Raw genomic sequence first — 22,179 nt, forward strand, 5'->3', positions numbered from 1 at the left:
TTATTTCAAAAGAATTTTCCTTATGTAGATGGAAATTTTTCCAGTATGTAGTGAAATGAAAGCAGTGGGTAAAGAAACACGTGGTTAATTGTGTTCTGGGACAGCAGTGCTTTTCATACAATGCAGCAGGTATTCTTCACGTTTTCCAAAAGAAGCTGGTCTAACTGTGCATTCCTTTCTTCATGTGTCATTGTCAGAGGTCTGAGAGGAGAAATTCAAGGGTGTAAGCTAATCTTATATCTAAACGTTTTCAGAATCATCTACACAATCATATAGTATTAAACAGTCCTCTTGACTCAGTTGGGTTCTTGCAAGTCAAGTATACTGTGCAAACCTGGTGAGGAGAAAGTATATTTTCCAGATCATGATATTTTACAAGTGCTGGAAATTGTTCTGCCAATGATTGACATTGTTTGTTCTCTATTTGCAAGATTCTTGCTATTCCATATATTATTGCAGTTGACATACTTACTGTGGCAATATAGTTCTTTGAGTTCCTGCTTTTATTTGTTGACTTGTATAAACCTGGTCACTTGGACTCCAGACATAATGTTGTCCACCTTCAGAGATGCAAGTTATCCTTATAAGGAAATGGACTCTTAAGTGACTGTTGTTCAAGCCCTGATGACTGCAAAATGACTCCATGCCAATTGGAAGTGTGTTACTAGACAGGGCTATGTTCTTACATGTTTTCCATCACCTTTCATCTTTTACCTCTCAAAAGAAGAGGTGGGTCCTTTTTCAAAATATAAATACATCTTTCTTACAATAGTGTTGGCAAATAAGTTAGCCTTCTGAAGACAGAGAAGGTTTGTATCTGGAATGTTTTCTTATTAGTTTGCTTTCATTGGGACATCATCTGTGAAATGAGTTGAAAGGGAACAGGAGTAATAAGTATATTATTAACAAATAAAAGTCTGTTAAGGTCTGCTTACAAATTGGTTGGGAGTATGTTACGAGATTTAGTGCTTTCATAAATCAATTTTCTTGTGTTACTCATTAAAAGATGTTAGAATTTTTTTTGAATTGAATATCTTCTGGACTATTAGAAACGGTAATTTTTTATAAAAGGAGTAATTGAAATCTGTGTTGGCACCAATGACAAGGGAATTCATCCAGCTGAAAATCTTTGTTCATGTTTACTGTCAATTAATATAGTTCCTTCATTTGGTTCACCAAGCAGGCACAGAAATAGTTGTGCTATTAAAAAATGGTAATAGGTGCATGCAGCTGCAAGCAGAGGGAAATATGGGGCTGTGTCTTTTGTAAGAAGCACGGGCATGGATGTAACTGAATACCTGCAACGCACAAGTATAGGCTTCTACATTGTTTGTCTAATTTGGGGTTGTTTTTAAGCTCTGTTTAATGTTGTTGTTTTGGGAGAGGTTATTTGACTTCTAAACTGCTTCACTTCCTTGGGAGATGACAATATAAGAGGAAGAAAAGGCTGTTATGCAACTGTAACTGGTAAAATCAGGTTTTCACTATGTCTGTAACTGAGTGCATTGGACAAATTGAAAGTCATACATCAACTGAATTTTCTGCTGCCATTTTGTTTAAATTTAAATCAGAATGTCATGTGTTTCATCATTTTAGATTGTTAATATATATATATAATATATTGTGTATATATATAGTATATTCCAGCATAACAGCAGCAGTGTTCATCTCCATTCTTGTTGCTTTTGCAATAATGCAATGTCCCATAAAAAGAAAATTATAAATGTTCAGATTTAAGTGTTGATATGAAGTCTGACTAGGCAAAAAAATCTTAGTAAAATTGTAGTTTCAATTGTTTTTTTTTCTTTTTTTTTTAAATTATGCTGTATCTTCTGTCATTTAGTTACAGGATTATTAAAATCCAAGTTGCAGAAATATGCCTGGAGATATGGTTGGAAGACTTAACTATCCCCAAATTAGGGGATTTTTCTAATTCATAACGAATAAATGAAGTCCCCCTTGTACTTCGCTGAAAGGCAGTAGGAGTAATAAGTCACCAAATGAGAACAGTGGAAAAATTTATTTGATGTTTGTACTTTAAATGCATCTCTGCTTTTTGGTAGTGATTTTGTCATAATTAAAATCTGAAGAGGATAGATTTCCCACTGCAATAGTTGCATTCATTTACCTTCTCTGTTTATTATTTTCATATTTTTTTTAAAGCATCTAGTGCTGCTTTAATAAGGAGAAAATGGGTCAGGGCCTGTTAGATATTCAATGTGTGGGTGGGAATCCTTTGACATTCTTTCTGGGGAAGCCTCTAACTTGGGAATTGCTGCTGTGAATTCAGGAGAACAAGATAAAATTTAATCAGTAGTAATGTAGATTACGAGTAAACCCTTTCACATCCGCTGAAAGGGAGAGGCTAGAGAGCTGACTGAAATCTAGCAATTAACCAATATTATTACAAGCTTTTAAGTATGAGAAACCTTCTCAGAAAAGACTATATGTTGTTCTTTGTAAGAAATAATACCCTCAAATGTAGAGACAGATCATATACAATTCCTTATAGCTAAGCTTTAATATATTTTACTGTAGTTCTAAAGTAACTTTGAGATGGTGGTGATTCTGGGTTTTACTTTCAGTGTTACCATAAGTTTACAGGTCAAGTGTGATAGTCATAAACTTCAATCTTCTGCGTTTTAGGTAAAACAGGATATGGTAAGTTCTATGGAAAACAGAACTTCTATTTGCAATATGTTCAGGTGCTTTCAAATTCAAATTAGTTACTATATAACCATTAGTTATCTGTAGATTTAATTCTTTTTAAATAATTATCCATGTCAACATCTGGCTGCCTCTCAAAAGCAATAGCAATAAATCATTTGTCTTAACTAAGAGGTAGAAAATGCCATTGAGAGAGCTCAAAAGCCCTTTATATTAGAACAGTACTTTTCTGCTATTTAGCTTGTTCATTAAAAGGTTCATTTGGATGACAAAACCATATACATTTTCTTACCAAAGCATAATAAACAAAAATTCAGTCTCTTCTGAAGCTGCCCAGGTTTCAGAATGACTAGAGCTTTTATTTTATTTTATTTGCTTTTATGCCTATAATCTGATCCTTCAATGTATTGAGTTCTTGGTTTAAGTTTGGGTCCACTTCAAAGTTACCTTCCAGCATAAATATTCAGTAGCAGTCTAACTTTAAAAGTAGTTCATTCTTCTCTTTTTGTTCTTGGCATTTTCTTTTAAAACCATGACACGTTCAGTATCAGTCATTTATTATGTACCACAATTATAGGTGTTTTACTACCAGTGTCACTTCACTGTAAGTAAATCTTCACTGTGTGCACTTAATTTTTCTTTTCTTGCAGACATTATGATTATGTTTTAAATCATTGTATGGTTGGAAAAATCTTTACTGAGTACAGACAACACTCTGGTCATTTAGGTAGTTTAGGAAATGTTTTATTACATCTGTACAGTGGTGATAGATAAACTCCTTCTCTGAAATGCTAGTAGAAAAATGCTACTGTGGATCGTACATCCAGAACTGGCCAAGTGATGCTGTCTTGTACCATGGTTAAAATAAAGCTGAACTAATATAAGAAGCCAAAATAGTAGATTCTCTTGTTTTAAGAGATGAAAAACATTATCTCTTCCTGTAAATATTGCCTAAAAGAGAGGAAAGGAGGAAAACTGGTTGCTTGATTGAAAGGGATATTTCTTGTGATGGGAGTTATTTCTTTTTCCTCTCTTCATGCTACTGATTAGTTAACGTGCCTGTCCTCCATTCTGTTCATTGTAAGCTTAAGCAGGACAGTATTGCTTCATTTTTGGGTAAACAGTATCCAGTAGTAAGTGATAATGAAAAAGTGGGGAACTCTTCCTGGCAACTTTGGTGTATAGAAATTCATCTTGGGCAAATCTTTTGTAATTCCATAAGAAGTGCAGTCTAGATTTCAAACATTCATTACTATTTGTGTGTATTTTATACTCAGCACCGAGTTTTTATATAACTGACAGTGTTAACTAGATACTGTAGACACTACTTAATTGTTTTCTTAACTTACCTCACATTCCGATGTTAATATTCTAAGTTGTTATTGCAGTCATATACTCACAGTGAACAGCAATATGTCTCTGCCAGGGAATTGTGAAAGACAAGATTATTGTCTTCATTAGGGATCTTAGTTCAGGGAGCTGAAATGGAGTGACTAACATGCAGTGTGATGATAAGACCAGGTCATTAACATTTTGTTGGTTGTTTCCTGGCTAAATCAAGAGATAATGGGAACAAATGCCAGTGCTTCTTCACCAGGGCTATATTCTTAATCAGTCTCTTAGAATAATTTCTTGTTTGCTGTGAATATAAAGAGATTGTCAAATTTGTAACTGCTTATATCTGGTATTGTATATTAAAACAGTAGCATGAGTGTAAACATGCGCTGAGCCCACAACACTGTCCCCAATTACCATCAGTTGTTATGAGTACCTGCTGAGAAACGAGAGCAAGAAGATGGGGAAATCCAATTCATACTGTAAAAAACTTAACTTAGAAAATACATACAATAGAAAATTGTTTATTTACTGCAAGGGTAGAGAAATCTGTTAGATGTGGTTTTATAGGGGTGAAACGCAGTGTAGAGCACATAACTTTTTCTCACAGTGCAGCACACACAGCTCAAAGAAGAGGCTGGGGAATCCACAGCTGTGCCCAGGTTGTTGATTGGCTCAAGTAAAATAAGTGAATTTATTTGAGAAACTTGTATAAATACATGTAAGACAATGTGCCTACTTGTTTATTTTCTGTACTAACATTAGAAAGGTGAAAAATCTGTTTGTACTGGTTTAGCAGACAAGATGATGTCAAATTGTAGCTTGCAAAGATGGAAATAGTTGGATGCAAGCATTTATCTGAATATATTAATATCTTCACCCTGCAGTTTTAGTGATATCTTTTTCTTACCAAGTTGGAAGTGTGCTTATACATAATCTTTAAGAAACAGAGATACTAGTTTATTGTTTTTTATGGAGGGTGTAGGGATCTTAAGGGAAGAAAAGTTTGAGATGTCTAATATAATGAAAAAGTGTTCTAGAATAGGCAAATGTAGTTGAGGGATCTTTTAGGTGCTTGTTCTCCTGGAACACATCCTTGTCCAGCAGGTTGCAGTAAGCATACTTATAAAGTGGTGGTCTTTTATTATGGCTGTTTGGCTAGATCCAGTTTCCAGTGTCTTTATCTTCATCCTCAAGAGAGGTAGATATGAACCGATCTGTTGCAACGTAGAGTGGTTACACATGAGAGAGTGTGAGTTGCCACCCTGCATTTCCCTGGGGAAAACCCAAATGGGGTCTTTAAGCAGTAGTTTTTAGTTTTTGTTTACTTATTAATTCTATATGCCCATATTGCAATGTGGATCTTGAAGAAAACAGGGATTTAGTTGCAATAGTAAGAGTTAACTGTTTTATGTACATGAAGCCGGAAAACAGCTCTGTCTTTGGAAGTCAGTGAGCACAGGAGAGAATGCATTTGAAACTGACTGAAATGGGCTAATATGTATGTTTGGGAGGCTGGAGAAGAAGTTTTTATGCTCAAGGTATAGGATGTTAAAGACTGAATGTACCAACATCTCAAATCTCTACATTGCAGAATTCTTTTAGCAGTGTGTTGTACCATGTGCCAGAATTTTGTTACTGAATGACAAGCAAAGTATCTATATCTTCTGCATTTAAATTCTACAAAATTATCAAAATCACTTCAGAGCTCCAATTTTTTCTGCCTCCGTTGCAATCAAACACTGACTGTCCTGATCTGACTCCTAGTTAACTAAGATCTGTCTAGCTCCTGCACTGAGGTGGGATGGCTACAGGGTATTTCCAACATAGTAGCTGAGTGCAAATTTCATAGGCTGGTTATATAATAGAGAAATTCTTATTTGCACTATTTACATCTTGAAGGAATAAGATGTCTCTATGTAGCTATTCCCAAATGTTACTGCTCTATGTAAAATGACACTAGTGTAGAGGCCTGTAGTTATGTTGTTTCAACTGAAGCTTACTTTCTATAACGGAAACATATGGAGAATTATTGAATAATAATCAGTCTGTTGCAATTCATTCTATTTGTTAGACAATTTTAAGCTTTTTTTTATACAATGTTTATTTCTTTAAGGTTGGTAAAATTGTCTGATTATATTAAGATCAATCTCATTGTTTTATAATAAATTTGGAATTTTGTCTTTCATACATAATATCTTGCGTGCCAGGGCTAGGTTTTGTGATTTTCAGTCAAATATGTCAGGACAGCCCCCTTTATATCTTTTTTGTTTTTCTGTTAGTGCTATCCAATCGTTTAAGATTTTAGTATTAAGCAGAAATTAAAGTTTAGTGAATAACTGGTATTCAATTATGATTAATTTCTATTGTAGTGTATTATCTTTCATTCCCATATTTTGTTTAGTACATTAGCTTGTTTTTCTTCAGATCATTGCTTCTGTTTTGTTTTTAGGCCCATATCTCTACCCTTTTTTTTTTTCCCCTTCTTCTCTTTGCAGGAGTGTGGGTCCCCTTGCCCCACTACTCGCAGAACTGGGCCAAATGAGCCTGTTAAACCATTGTCAATCTTGGTGGAGGATGTGGGCATAGGCTGCATTTTTTAGCTTTAGAACTAATATTTCTGGTCTCAGAGAGCTTCAGTAGGAAACATTATTGGCACTTCAGACTTCTGTGCTGAAAAATACCACCTTGAAAGTCCAGTCAGTAACGTACATATATAGATGTGTGAGTGCCCTTAATGCATGATAATTATTGTTTGTTTATATTAATCATGATGTAGTGGTATGGAATAAAGGGTGGAACATCATGATGTTATTTTTTTGGTTATCAACATTCCACATCATAATATGTAGTGCAATGGGAGTTAAAGAGTTAATGCTCCAGTTCTGGGTACCTGTCCTGGAAGAGAAGAGCTACATTCCCCAGAGCGTTTTATGTTCAGATAGGAGAGAAAACTCCTGGCAAAGTCATGAGACCTCTCTTTTCTCTTCTGCTCAGTCTCACATCTTGCCTCACGATTAGAGGAAGGCCTTTGCCTTTTTGACACTTTGTCATTTTATTTGAACTATTAGCTTTTAATCTAATTAATTTATATTGAATTGTATTATAGTGTGTTATCTTGCATTCCAACATCTTATTTAGTAAATTTGTTTGTTTCTTCTCAGATCATTGCTGCAGATTTGCTTCTATGCTCTTCTTTCCCACCCTTGGGTCTGTGGGTCCCCCCACCTCACTAGTAATGGGACTGGGCCAAACCAGTGTGTTAATCATTGACACCAGCATTCACAAGTAGGCAGTAGTAAGTATTTGATGAAGCTTGCACCCCACATGGCAGTGTTTTATCTTTATTTATAATGTTTGCAGAATTTGAATTAAAATTGAGACTTGCATCATACTGTTTTCTCCTTCAGAGCTCTTGTTAATGGATTCCTATCGGAAGTGTATGGGAAGGTAAGGGGGTTTCATTGTCAGTGATTCATTTGTAGTTCTTTATCGCTTTTCATACTCTCTGTTCTTGATGCTGCTAGGTCATGGCAGTCAGTGCGAACATCTACAGATGAACCTGATTCATGGTAAACATATTTAGACAGTGCAAGCATAGGCCAAGGAGCCTGTACTTCTTGCCTGAGTAACTACAGCTTTTTGACTGCAAATGGCAATCAAGAAACTGAATGTCAGTTTTCTTCTGTCACAATTTCTGTTTGTTGTTTCTAGTAATAATATAAAATTCTAACTGCTCCTTCAGAGGGAAAGGATCTTTATTTCTTAAGTTAGGAGGGGTAAGACTCTTTTTGGGGAGAAAAAACAAACAATGAAACAAAACCATATAAGAGAGGGATGTATTGGTTAAAGACACAGAGCTGGATGTGGGTGGTGTGAATTTCTTTCCAGTACAAAAAGCCAGATTTTTACTTTTTAAAGACATTAAATATATCTGCTATCTTGACTTCACATGAAGTACAATGCCACGTGTTACTTCAGGCAGCAGTAGTTTCTGACATCCATTATATTGTTCCTCTTAATTCATTTATATCAGTGTGATTTAAAATTGCTCAGAACATTTTTAAAGTTTAATGCCACTGCTTTTACATACAGAGTGTTTCTGAGGACACTTCTGTGCAGCGTCATTTGGGTTTTAGTTTTTCCCTGAAAGCAACAAATGTCTTTCCCTCCCATCACCCGATTTTTTTTTTTTTAATAAAGTAAATCATGATGATGCTGAAATCTGTTTTGAACTTAAATGGTCCATGAAGAAGACACTGACTTTTAAATTCAACCAGTTCTTCATCTTCTTGGTTTTGATACGAAGGTTTCTAAAAGATGTAGGATTGTTTTATATTACTTTTACAATGAGTGTATGTTAAAAAAAAAAATAAAATAAAAAAAATTTTTAAAAAATCTTAACAAAATTCTAATTTTCACCATTCTGACATATTATACATACAAGATATCCTGAAAAGCATTTTTTTTAATTAACATTTAAAGCATTGTATTTGAACAATTCTGTATTAGTCATGTTTTCTTTAGAGTAGCAGGCCAGTTTGGTGTTTATTAATGTATTTTCTCACAAAACTGATGGGATGAGTATTCTGTTAGTTTTTAAGTAATGACACAAACTGACATTTTTCAGTAATGACACAAGGGAGTCAGAGGTAGGAAGGAATTGAATGTAGTGTCTGATCTGAAGTTTTGTGCACCTGGTAGCTAGTTGTCTACTGGTCTTTTCACACTGAGAGGATGATATCTTCGTATTAATCAGCAGCAGTATGTTAGCTTGCTAATTGTTAAGAGCTGTATCTTTTGTTTGTATTTACAATAAGGAGAGTTGAGGCAGTCTCTACAAAACCAGGTAGACTATGGCAATACTGCTTTTTGTGCTGGTCATTGTGTGTAGAACTATGTTTTATTGGTATGTAGTTTATTGTTTTTTAGTGTAGAAGATACCAGCATTTTCTTATGAAGCTGGTGATCATATGAATGTAAGGACACAATGGTGCTTGTTGTTTATTAATCACTGTTGACTTTCTCTTAGTACTTAAGCTAAACATGTTGCTTAATAAGTAACAACAGCAAGAAATCTGATAGTCTGAGATTCATGATTTTATTTCTTAAAATTTAATGAAGATGAAAGAAAACAAAACTAAATGAAAATATGTAACACATTTTTATATTAGTATTGAGCTTTGCAGTTAACTAAGTATGAAGTACATGTGGGAAGTCATTACGTGTTGGAATGATTTCTGAGTCACTGTACTTCATAAACTATTATTCTTACTAGGACCATGTGTACAAGTGACATAGACTGTAAAAATGAATTACTTCTGAGATTGACTACGTAATTATATTTTTTTCTTGTCATAATAATAAACATCGTTTGCATTTTAATTTGATTGTAGCCAATGTGACTCAGCTGTACCAAGTGCTGTGCAGAATATCTAAAGGTCTGAAAGTAAAATCAGATATTTAATTGCTTTCTTTGTATTCAGTTGCCATAAAGACATACAGCAATAGTTGATACAGTAAGGATTTGGATGGAAAGATTTCAGAGAATTTCTGTTAAAAACCTTGGGGGGAGAGAACATAATGAATGAATGGAAGTTACCTGTGGCCTTGTCATTGCTGTGTGTTGCGAGTGTTTGAGTCCATTGTTGACTGGTGAATGGCATTAACTCTTTATGCACTGAGTTCTCAGAAATACAAAAACTGTCACATCTCAACAGCTGAAGCAACATGTATTGAGTGTTGTTAGCTATACCGTATTCTGCTGGCTATGAGAAGTTGGAGGCTTATGAAATGTAGGTATTTAAATTTGAGTTCAGAAGAGAACTAAATTCCTTCTAATTATTAGACTTCTGTCTGCAAGGTGACCAATACCCACCTTCTCTCACCTTTACTTGGTTTGAAGCAATCTGGGGAGGGAAAGACGAGAATAAGAAGCACTCCCTTTCCCGAAATAATTTTATTTCTGGTTCTGGGAAAGCACCCAGTAGTGTCTTAATTCCAGTGGATACGTGGGAACCTGAGAACCCATAGTTATTTTGAAAATTATTTCCTGTGAAGTGTGGAACAGCCATTAAAAACTCTTCTGTTATCAGGGAAGTCCATTTTCCCATTGTCTATTCCTACCCTTTCCTAGAATGTGCTGCATTTATCATTACAGAGTTAGGATGTGCAATCTGTTGCTTTTCAAACTAACAAGACCAAACGGATGTGTTCTGTCACTTTGCACATCTGGAACACTAAGTTCCTTTAGATGGATTTAAGAATCAAGGTTGCATACCCTGAGAATATCAAGGGCAACTTCTTAAGACTGTGATTAGACAAGAGTAAAGCTCCTCTCTCAAGCAGTGTGTGCTTTCGGAAAGGTCACTGTACGATAAGTGTGGATTGGCTATTGAACTTTTATTTGTTTTTTTTACATGACTTAAAGAAAAAAAAGAAAAATAGACCTTGATTGGTTCAGTTCATAACCTTGTTCAGTAGTATTGAGGATGAGGGGGAGGCAGTTATAAAGCTAGTTTATTTTTTCAGTCTTGGATTTTAAGAGGTCTGTAGTATATTTTGTTTGTTTTGTTGCAGTGCTCACGTCAGTCACAATGTGGATTAGATTTAACACATCTTTACAAATGCTTTGGTTAAACTCTTGGAATATTTTAAGCTTGAATGACGATTTCAATCAAGCTTTATATGAAAAAATGTATACCCTTTAACTAGAACCAGAATGTTCCCAGCGTTTTGGTTTTATGACGTCTTTCTATCTCATAATCAACTTTAAGAAGTACTGCAGGTGGCTTGAAGGTAGAGTGAGTTAACGATTAATAAGGATTTACACAGCTTTTTGCGTCACTTTTTATTTCCAAATCATTTGCTAACAAGTCACCTAAGGGCTTATAATCGACCGGGACAATAAACAGCAGGAGCTGTAGTGCAATTGATGCTGATGAGCAAAGAAATAAATTATACAAGTCAAAATAAGTATAATTTTATTAGTTGCACTTGATACAATAGAATTTATATTATTGTTAGAAATACAGGAACAGCTCTGAATAATAAGTTTTCTATTGTAATTTTATGAAGATCCTAGCCTTTCCTCTTTATATTTAATACAGTGATTCCTCAATTTGTCAAATGTTGCTGTATAGCTTTTTCTGAAGCCCATTTACTGAAGTGAATATTTGTCTTAATATATTCTTTTTTCCTAGGTGTATTTTTTCTGTTGTCAGTGTTTCTGGAGGTTGTCATTAGAGCAGGAGGGCAGGGGGTATCTTCTAATATCATGAGATCTATAAGAGCAGCAGTGTGGCCATTTCTGTGGGTGTGCTGGATGCTTCTCTTTATAGGGTTTAATTTCTTGTATTGTTCTTTGTTCCTTTTAAACTTCAGGATCCCTATGAATAAGTTTAATTTCTATAAACCTTTTAACTAGCAATATCTTAAGCCATCTAAATGGGCAGAATTTGTTGAACATGAAACAGTGGGATATACTTTTGTTTTATTTAATCACCCCCGCTCAGGCTAATGCTTGCCTTCAGCTCTGCAAGGGCAGTTTTGTTTTACAAATCTTCTCTCACTGCTGTGTTTTATAATAGTAGTACTTGGTTAATTTAATTTCAGATCTTGATTTTTTTTGCAGATGGTGCTAAGTTTTTTCTTCCATGCGTCTCCAGCCGTTTAGGCTGCTTGAATTTTTTGCTGGACATTTTGATGCAGTGTAGGTGACTAGTAAGCTTATCAACCTCCCAGAAAGGCACGATTTCACAGAATCACAGAGTGGTCTGTGTTGCAAAGAACCACAATGATCATCCAATTTCAGCCCCTCCTGCTGTGTGCAGGGTCACCAACAGCCAGACCAGGCTGCCCAGAGCCACATCCAGCCTGGCCTCGAATGCCTGCAGGGATGGGGTATCCACAGCCTCCTTGGGCAACCTGTTCCAGTGTGTCACCACCCAATGCATGGAAAAATTTCCTCCTAATATCCAACTTTAACACCCCTTGTCTCAGTTTTAAACCATTCTCCCTTCTTCTATCGCTATCCATCCTTGTAAACAAACATACCCCCTCCTTTTGATCTGTTTCCTTCAAGTATTGGAAGGCCACAATGATGTGTCCCCAGAACCTTCTCTTTTCTCAGACTAAACCATCCCAGCTCCTTCAGCCTTTCCTCATAGGAAAAATGCTCCAGCCCTCTGATCATCTTAGTGGCATCCTCTGGACTTGCTGTTATTACATCTCTAAGATGTAATAATAATAAAAAACAGAACTATTCCAGAGTACTGTAGGTTTTGAGAACAAAATCAAAACCAACAACCCCCCCATCCCCCAAGCACATAACACTGAAAGCAAAGAGAAGCTCTCAGAATTAATAGATAATATTTTTGTTTCTTCTTGTAAGGTCTGTGATTGTCTCTTGTGATGTTGACTTAAATTCTGGGTTACGCCAAGAATGAGAAAGGAAATGATGAGGAGTGTCTCCCATCCACAGGAACTGTAACTACTAATTACAGTTAGAAGTTTTATTAACTTGGGACAATACACTTCACTAAGTGAAAGAAGTACATCTGTGTTAGAATCATGTATAATGTGGAAAACCAGCAAAAGTCTGGAAATTGTCTGCAAAATCTTGTTACCTCCCACAGTCAGCACTAAGAGGATTTTCTTATTTAATATATTAGAAATAAACCTGTCTTATATAAATAAGTTTATGTACTGAACAGAACACAGGCTACTTACAAAAGGTCTTTACTTGAACTCAGACTGAAGTGGAGTAGCTTAGAGAGGAGCTGTCTGTGTGGCATGTTCATGTTTTGTCAACTTTTATACTGTTTATTTCTGTTTATATTCTGATTTGCTAAGTCACTTAGAGTTTAAGCTGTGTTTTTATTTTCAGTTAGAATGTTTGTCTTATGTGAATGGATGAGCATCCAGGGTTGTTAAACGCTTTCTTTGACTCTTGTTAGGAAGGACCTGGGTAGAGCTGAAAGTATGGATAGAATGGGCAACTCTTGAGCACTACGTTTTTTTTGCAAGGAATGCAAACATTACTTCTTTGCTTGGCTGTGTCAGTTGATGGCAGTAGGGCATCACACCGTGGCATAAAGGATGCATTTACAGTCAGTAGAAGAATATGTACCATGCGGAGCTGCCACCTGCTCTTGCTTACTTATGCCTTTGTGCTTGGCCAGAGCTCTGTTTCCTCCACTCTCCTTACTGGTAATGGTTTTATGGCTTTTAACCAGCTGATTTAGCAGTGCGACAAGATCTTTTGCCACTTCTGCCACATAAGAGGTTGAAACTTGCTTTTCCCCAGTGAAAAGACAAAAAAGTAGAAATCTCAATGTAGTAGAAGATTAAAGATACTGACAGAAATGGGGACGTGGCCAGGGCTGCAAATGTGCATTACTTCACCACTGCCCCTGGCAAACAATATCTTAGTTGTCTGTATCACCAGTCTGGCTGTTTGTTCTTCACAAAAACCTGTGCCTGAAACATGCTTGTTCCCCCTTGGGATGAATTTTGTTTCACCAGCTGTGACAGATGCACCAGCTGATGTTATAACCACAACCAAAAAAAAAATAGCTGGACCCTCGTGATTCTTTTTTTAACCACATTTTGCTATGTAAGAAAAAAATAAAATAGTAATTTTGGACAGCAGTATAAACATAGTGGTTCTTCTTCCTTCTTGTGGTGTCAGGAAGGAATGTTAGAAAGTACTTGGATGAATAGGGCAAGTAAAAAGGTGACCTTCATTTGCAAGATTAACAGCCACCTTATCTTTGCAGAAGGAATGCAGTGTTCATAGCCCATTGTACTTGGAAAGGACAGTTGTTGCTTTTCATTCATGTTCTCTTAAGCATTTTGCTCTACTCACTAGAGGGGAAAATCTTCTGTTGGAAAATTAGGACTGTTTTGCATCTGAAGAGAAGTGTTTACGGTACATAAATAGGGTATAATTTACTATTTAAAAGGAGCTTGCAGACAGTTTTTGCTCTCAGTAGCTTTCTTCCATTCAGGATCAAGTACAGAAATTAGACAACATAGCAGTGAAAATATTCTAGTGTATGTAGTAAGCTATTTTTTCCCACCCCTGTGGTGCTCATGATTATCTGTAGGGATTTCCTTTGGCAGGTTTTTTTTGGCTTCTGTTTCTTCAGATTGATGTTGACTGCCCTAATGTTTGTTCACTTTTGAAAAGAGACGGAGTTAAATGCTAATTCCACGTTAGCATTTAAATAAAGAAAAAAACAGTTTTTTAACCGTCATCTAAATTTGTGTTTAAATGGTTGCATACGCTGAGTTTAAAATTCAGTTTTTTAAACATTGTGAAGTCTTAGTTGCCAAGTATTCTTGTAGTCTATTAGAAGTAATAGTAGAAGTATTCAGTACCTGCAGTACCTGGTGGCATGGAAAGAGAAGTAGCGTTTTCAAATTATGTTATTCGGGCACACAAATGTTATGGACAGACTGAGGACTAAAAGGCAAACTTGACTGAGGTTACAAATGAAATTATAGCTGTATCTCATGCTGTTGCCACACATATAGTCCTGGCTACAGTACAGTGTGCTGCTGGATGTGCTTGATTTGGATGTGGACTTGGATGTGCTTGGCAAAATGACAGTTTACATCTAACTTTATATATGATAGACCTCTTTTGTGGAAGTCCCTCAGAGCACTTAAACCATCCTGAAATGGAAAATGTTATCACTTACTGCTATATTTTGTCAAGACAGTACAATCAGTCTTAGATTTAGAAAGGAAAATGAGTCAGGTTTAATGCTAGTATTCTGCCAGGATGGGATCCCAGTTACAAGTCTGGGGAACCCTCTCAGGTCAGTCTTTCTATCTGTAATTTTCTGTGTTACCTTGCAAGCATTGTCCATTCCCTTCTGTGTGATCACAACCATAGTTTGCAAATTCAAACTTCTATATGTTCAACTATTAAGCTCCAGACATGCAGTATAATCTTCTCTGTGGTGGCTGCCTGACTGAACCTATAAACAATTCAGTTTTATAAAACTGACTCATATTTTATGTCTTTTGTAAAATTAAATGTAAAAAGGGTACTTTATTAAGAAGCAGCTGTATGGAAGTGAGGCAAAGGAAAACTGCTTGCTGCTTAGTGTGGTTATTAGAGAAAGAATATGAAGTTGTGTTGTATTGGGAGGTTTGTACAACTTGAGTTTTACTAGACTGTCTTGGGCAAAAGTACTCTAAGTGTTTAAAAATATCGCTTTCACTTGAAATTGCTTGCTCTGGTTTTGGCCATACATTTGAGGAATGCAAGAGAAATATCTGCCTTGTTTTGCCCTCTTATATTGATGTAAGAAGATATTATAAGACAGAAAATACTATTTTTATGCTATCTATCACCTTTGTTAACATTTTATTAGACATAAATCATATAGTTTCAGGTTGCATAGTGACAATATGGTTCACCATGTATTCTATTTTTATAACTTTATTTAAAACTGACATGTAACTTGCAGTACCTGAAACCCCAAGTGAGCCAGTTATTGGAGTGTAACAAAGTTTTGACGTCAGAACTGCTATTTATTCCACTGGCAGCCATTAGCAATGCATTACCCTTTGGCACTCGTGTTTTCAGAAACATGGTTAAATTTTTATGACTGGTTCTGGCCAATTAGGAGTCTTTCCTGATATAGAAATAAGGGAAGAGATCTTTTTTATATCTTACTAAATGTAGCTTTCTAAAAACAACAGCATAAAAGTGTGAATTACTGCATTTAGAGTTCACAAAGCATACTATTGAGCCATGCTTGAGACTGCTGTATGTGTGTATTTCACAGTCAGGGGTTAAGCTAGGCTGCCTTGTCAAATGCTTGAGCCTTTATTAGAATTTAATGCAATTACAGCTGAGTCATGCTTGCAGGTCCTTCTGGCAGCTTCAGCAGGATGTAGATGTGGCCAAAGACTTAAGGAAGAGAGAATTAAGGAGATGCAGGGGTATGGAATAAAATTGGGAGCGGGGAGCCAAAATGTACCTTGTTTGTTGCTGGCTCTTTTCCCAGAACTTCAAAGTTCAGCAAGATTAGACTTGAGGGTGCTTGCATAGGCTACACCCAGGGCATCGTGGCCCTCGTAGAAAAGTGTTTTAGAGTCTGATGCTTTTCCTTGTTGGTTGTTAGCATCACACTCTGTGTTCTGGGAATGGGGAATGCTATTATGTACAAGCGTACCCTACTTCTTCCTTCTGTGTCATTTTCGGACATCTCCTGAGCCTTGGCAATATGTGCTGTGTGTTCGTGCATGAAACTGAAGTCACCTGTTATGAAACAGCTGCTTGTATGCACTGCTTTACTGGTGGCCTCTAAGTTTGTATATCTTGAAGGGATCACTCTTATATAAAACAGTTTTCTGTTGCACTCCATTACTAACTCCCTATTCATGAGATCAGCAGTGAAAATATTGTCAGCTTTTCTTGAAAGCTCCCTGCAAAAATACTTATTCAAATGCCAATTTAAAAGGCCAATTTTAACATATTTTCTAAATGCTCACAGTTGCAAACAAAAGTTCTGTAACTGCAGCAGTCATGTGCCAGTTTTCCGAGTGAGTAGAAGTTGCATCATCTTAAAGCATCAGGCATTTGTATTTTCAGGCTGTACTGTGTATAATATAGTTTTATTGTTTTCAGGTAATTTTGTGTAAACAGCAACATTTTGAGCACCCTTGGGGCAAAAAAGGAGAATTCTGTATATTCTGATTAGTTTCTATATTGACCCCATGCAAAGCTGCTGAATGCAGTGTCTGGATGGGTGTCTTGGACAGTCTGACAGCAGGCAGTGTGTCAAGGGCTCTGCTGTCTTCTTTATCAATCTGTTTTAGTGGCCTTATTAAGTTAATGGAGACAAACCATGTAGTGGCTGAGAAAATCGCTGAAACATACTGGGTAGAAAAAAAGTAATTGTGAGGACTGAGAAGTGGGGTTTTTTTGTTTTTTGGTTTGGTTTTTTTTTTTTGTTTTTTTTTTTTTTTTTGCCCAAAGGATTGAGTGGAAAGGCTGCTTAAGAGCTAGAGGGATTTGGAGACCGTTAACACAGAAAGGAGAAGGGCTACTCTTGATTCTGTAAGAGAAGGGAAAGGCAAGCTGCAGGAGACAATTCCGGTTACTTTGCAGAAAGCAAGCAGGCAATTACGGGGGTAGAAATATTGTTTCTATTATTTCTTTCCACTGCTGCCACAGTTGGCATCTGCCTCTGATGTCTTGATGATGGCCCACATGATAAAAATAGGAGGCATTACTTTCAGAGCATCCCTTGTATAATGTTTGGAGAATACCTGCTGTGTAGTATTGATACTTCTTGGAGAAGTTACAAGGAAAAATATAGATGAAAGCAAGAAAATCAAGAATATGAGGATGAGAAGGGGGGAAAAAAAAAATGCAATCAAAGGACCAAAAGCAGGTCTAGAAGACCCGTACAAGGTTTGCTGAGGGAAGTGCACTGTCATAAGCATACCGAAAGTCCAAATGTGTTGAATAATTCATGATTAATGGGAGTAGGACATTTTTAGGAGGAGTAATATGAGTCAGAGGTAAAATTAATGGAAAAGATATAAATGTGGAACTTGACAGGCAAGATGGCAATGAACTGGAGTTGAATATTGATTGACCATTCAACATCAGTAGTTAAAATTTTGTGGGTAAGTAGGGGATAGCCAAGAAGATGCTTTAGGGAGACCACAGGGTAAGTCTTTAGGCTATCTCAATTTAGATGGAAGTATTGAGTGAAAAATAAACTTGTTATTTAGAGAGAGGAAAAAAGATAGTTGTTTGCATGATTGTGCATTTTTGTGTTGCACAACAGCAAGAAATATGCTCTCTCACAGTTGTCATGGAAAGTACTGCAGCTTTACACCTCTTTGTCCACTTCAGCATGAAATCAATTGGTGAAAACTCTTCTCTGAACACATAGCCCACTTCAGCTCTCACACAGGCCAGTTCAAAATCCCTTGCAAATGAGCCGCCTCTTTGTGGGTTGTTTTTTGTTTGTGTTGTTTTTGGTTTTTTTTGTGGGCCATTTTCTGATCCAGCTTTGAGCTGAAGTTTTCGATTTCTCATTTGAAATGGGAAGCAGATACTTACGTTTGAATGTGTTAAAGATTTTTGTGCCACTGTTTTCATTTACATGAGCTTGTGTAGCACTTCCTGTTTTATTTCACTAGCAAAGATTTTAAGAAATTTCTGTGGCCCTTCATGTGCCCACAGGTAGGGAAATAAGGATCTTTCAGGTCTTGTGATAATTACTTGGTTCTCAGGAAGCAGAATTGTGATTTTATTTTTTTTTTTGGTGTTAATTAAATAACTATGGGTTCTATATGTAACAGCTCTTTAACAATGACAAAATAATTATCTCATGCGCCTTGTAAGTTTCCTGAGGTGGTTCTGTATATTTATTTTAAGTCTACTAAAGCAGCTGAGCATGACTTGACATTCATGATACTGAAGGTGGGAGAGTCTAATGCAACTTAATAGAGCTGAGCAGAATATTTTCTATATTTCCAAATTCCAGTTTATCAGCACAAAGTATCACTTCATTAATGTATGTAAGAATAGGTTGCATGATCTCCTAGAAATACTTGGGGGAATCTTGACTGCAAGGGTAGAAGATAAGGGCACCATGGAATCTATTCTGCCTACATTGTTAAAACAGCAGGACAAGTCTGGAGTGAAAAAACTCTCAGAAGTCTCAGGTAATAGGACTGAAAAGACAATAAGGTGGTTTAGAAGAAATTGCATCAGTCATGTTCCTAATTGTAAATTGAAATGCACGTTTCCTGAGCAAACAGAGAAACTAATGAACTTGAATCATGAGTGACTTCCAAAACTGAATTTGGAGGTAATAAATTATAAATTTTAAAAACATAGGTTTCAAACAGTGGCAAGACACTATCTAGTTGATTTCCTTAATCTAAAACAGCAACATCAGATATATTGATGGAATTCCTTAAGTATTCTATTTTTCCCTGTTCTTGGATTTATTATGCAAATAATAGGAATTGCATAAATCACCTGTCCTGGTTATTTTGTGAGTTTAACATATAAAGGATTGATCCCAATGTCTAGATCATGGTTGCTTTTCTAGCAATTTAGTCAAATGTTCCTTGACTTGTTCTCACTTGGCATCCAGAATGATTGAATTCTGCCATCTTTTTAACAACTTCTTACAGAGATAAGCATCCTGATCCCCTCCAGCTTTCTTTTATCCCAGAAGAAAAACAAAACAAAGCATAACGTAACGCTGAATGTTTCCATATGAGTCATTATTTCTAACCACGTTTGTGCTGGTCTCTGAATTTTTTTCAGTTTGTTTGGCTACCTTTTTTTTAAAGCACTGGATCTGTAACTTGTCCAAATACTTCAGGTGAGACCTAATTAGTTCTGTGTAGTATGGAATAATTGACTCTTAATTTTGTTTATCTGACTTCTCATTATAGTGTGAAATATTTCATCTTTGTTTCCTATCAGCATCACATTGTAATATAGGATATTTTGTTGAATAATGAAATTCTTTTTTTTCCCCCCCAGCATTATGCTAATTTTGTTATATATGTATATCCCAGCTCAGAGCCACTTGGAACCTCTAAAAGATAATAAATACATTACCGTTTTATAAGTATAGTAAAGATTCACTTGTCTGAGGCCAGGGATTGGTGCCTGTAAAATCCTGTTGGGTTATCCCATCTAGTTTGGCTCTAGAAATTTTCTAATAACTGGGTTGATGTTTTTTAAACTCTCTGCACCCTACAGAAGTTTGGCTCATAACTTCCTTGTTTGGTATATTGTACAGTTGAATAGTCAACATATAGCACTATGTCTGCTCTGTAGTCAGTATTTACAGTCCGTGTAAAAAACAGATAATTCTCTTTGTCAAAATACACGCTTCAAGAGGCTTTATTTAGTAAATACCTACGTAGCCTTTTTTTTGGTTGTTATATTTTGGTTTTTCAGTAATACTTGAAGCAAGTGCTGGAGATGTACCTTTTCTTATCTCCTTTTTTTGAGGTGTTTTGTAAAGTGAGCCAGGTGCTACCTGGAAACGTGAGTGTGTATCATGGTGGAATTTGTGTTAATCTGATTTCCCAGATCTGCGTTTAAAGTATTTGTAAGACTTGTCTGTGTTAGCACATGGTGTGAATACAGCAGAAGTAGAGGCTCTTTCAAGGTGACATCTGTATTTAGTTCCTTTTGCATTTTTTACTGGCAAATCCCTAGAACTGAATGCCCCTTAGTACTTAGAACATTTCAAGTACTCATCTTCATGTTTGGATAGGAATGCAAATAATGTGCTACAAACCCAGTACAGTAAGTGGGGAAAAATGATACAGTAAGTGAAGATGATCAGATGATGGTCTGAGAGGATACTTTTTCTCCTGTCTAAAATAATGGCGTATAACTGCCAGACACATGCAGATCTGATGAAGGATCTTAGTGTAATAGCTTCCTGTCTATGAGAGAAATTTGGTTCAGGTCCATGAGATCAGCAGAAGCCTTCTTGTTTCATTCAGAAGACCATTTATTGCAAAAATTTGTTAGGCTAAGTAGCAAAAGGAAGCTGCGTACTTGTATGTACTAATTGTGCGTAATATTGTTCTGCTGTTCACTTAACTTTAGAGAAGATCTCAGTATTCATTTGGGTGATCCATAAAGAGATGGTATCAGCTAAACAAGCAATGAAGGAACTGCAAAGAGAATCTGCTGAGAAGAGTCCACTGACTCTCTGAGTTAATACGTTTTGTCTTAACTTGATTTCCTAGATGCTGTATAAAAGGAGAGATGTAAAATAATTGTAACAAAATGGGCATGTTTTACCTCCCCATTTAGTAGAACTCTTTCACCAAACAGCATTTTCTGTAATGTTGTGACAATAATCTGTGTCTCAACTAACTCATTGGTTTTAAAGACAAAAGCAGTATGATGTCTAAAGTGCTTTATGTGTTCCATGCTACATGAATATAGGAGAAAAAAGTATCTTCTTTCAATATTCTACTTGGCAACAAATTTTCAGCTAAGAGACTGTTGTAGGAAGTGGGTAACAATGAAGCTCCACTTACCAACTTTACCAAAGCTAAGCTATGTAAGTGAAAAATCAGTTATTTTGAGAATACACAAAAATACAACTTGTAAAACCTTGTACAGTTTGAGTCTTAATTATTTCATGTCCTCAGGTAATGATGAGCAATTATTTCATATGCTGTCAAGAATCCAACATCAAAAAATGAGTATTAGTACACAAATATAAGAAAAGAACCTACCTGAAAAATATATGTAAATGATTCAGAACTAATTCTATTAGCTGCATGTTTGACAGAGTGGACCAAACAGTGTTCTAGAGGATGTGTCAAACCATATGTATTATGATTGGAATAATGATACTAAGGATTGCTTTGTATTAATTTTCTTTAAGTTACTTAAAAAAAAAAAAAACCAAACATATCAGTGTTTACAAAACAGGATCAGTGATCTACAGTGTTCTTGAAGACTTCAATAATTTATATTCCTTTACCAGCTTTATCTGCAGTGTGTGCTAAAGCTTTTCACCTGCCTGAAGGGCTGCCATGTAGCTGGAGTCCTTTAAAGTTTCTGGGACGTGAGTTTAAAAGGCAGGAAATTCTCATTAGGTGTAAGGGGGAGAAGTCTGCCATGAGGGTGGTAGTAATGGAGCAACATGCTTGGTGAGGTTGTGGTATCTTTACCTTTGGAGGTGTTCAAGGCTCAGCTGAATGTGGCCCTGAGCAATCCCATGTGATCAAACCTGCTCTGAGTGTGGAACTGGACTGGATCACTTCTGGAGGTGTCTTACAGCAAACTGTACTGAGATTCTGTGGTTCTAGAAAACAGTTCTCTGTAGCAGTCTGAACATTTGTATGAAAAGGATTTTTGCATAATTCCAGTTTTGTAAAGCTGCTGTTTAAACAAAGTGGACTGTGCTTGTTTTCTGAAGCCTGCTAAGATCATGTTACTGTGCATTTTCTAGCAGTCAAGGGGTATTCCATTTCACTTGGTAATTACCTGTGCTTATTTTACCTGTACAAACTTAGCCTCTACTAAAACTAGAAATACAAAAGAAAATTCACCAAACCATCCAATCAGCAGCCACATAACGAAACTATCAAACTCTAGGTTGAATTATTCTATATAAATCAGCCAGCCCTCCTGTGTTC

General features: G+C 36.1%; 1 protein-coding gene across 7 annotated transcripts in view; it reads left to right on the forward strand.

Annotated features, from left to right (window-relative positions):
- Positions 1–22,179, forward strand: part of METTL15 (methyltransferase 15, mitochondrial 12S rRNA N4-cytidine) — a 74,515-nt gene that overhangs the window by 31,364 nt on the left and 20,972 nt on the right. The gene's annotated exons all lie outside the window — the stretch shown is intronic.

Source organism: Coturnix japonica, chromosome 5, assembly GCF_054131305.1.
Source record: "Coturnix japonica strain WE chromosome 5, WE-NBRP24, whole genome shotgun sequence".
Lineage (NCBI taxonomy): Eukaryota > Metazoa > Chordata > Aves > Galliformes > Phasianidae > Coturnix > Coturnix japonica.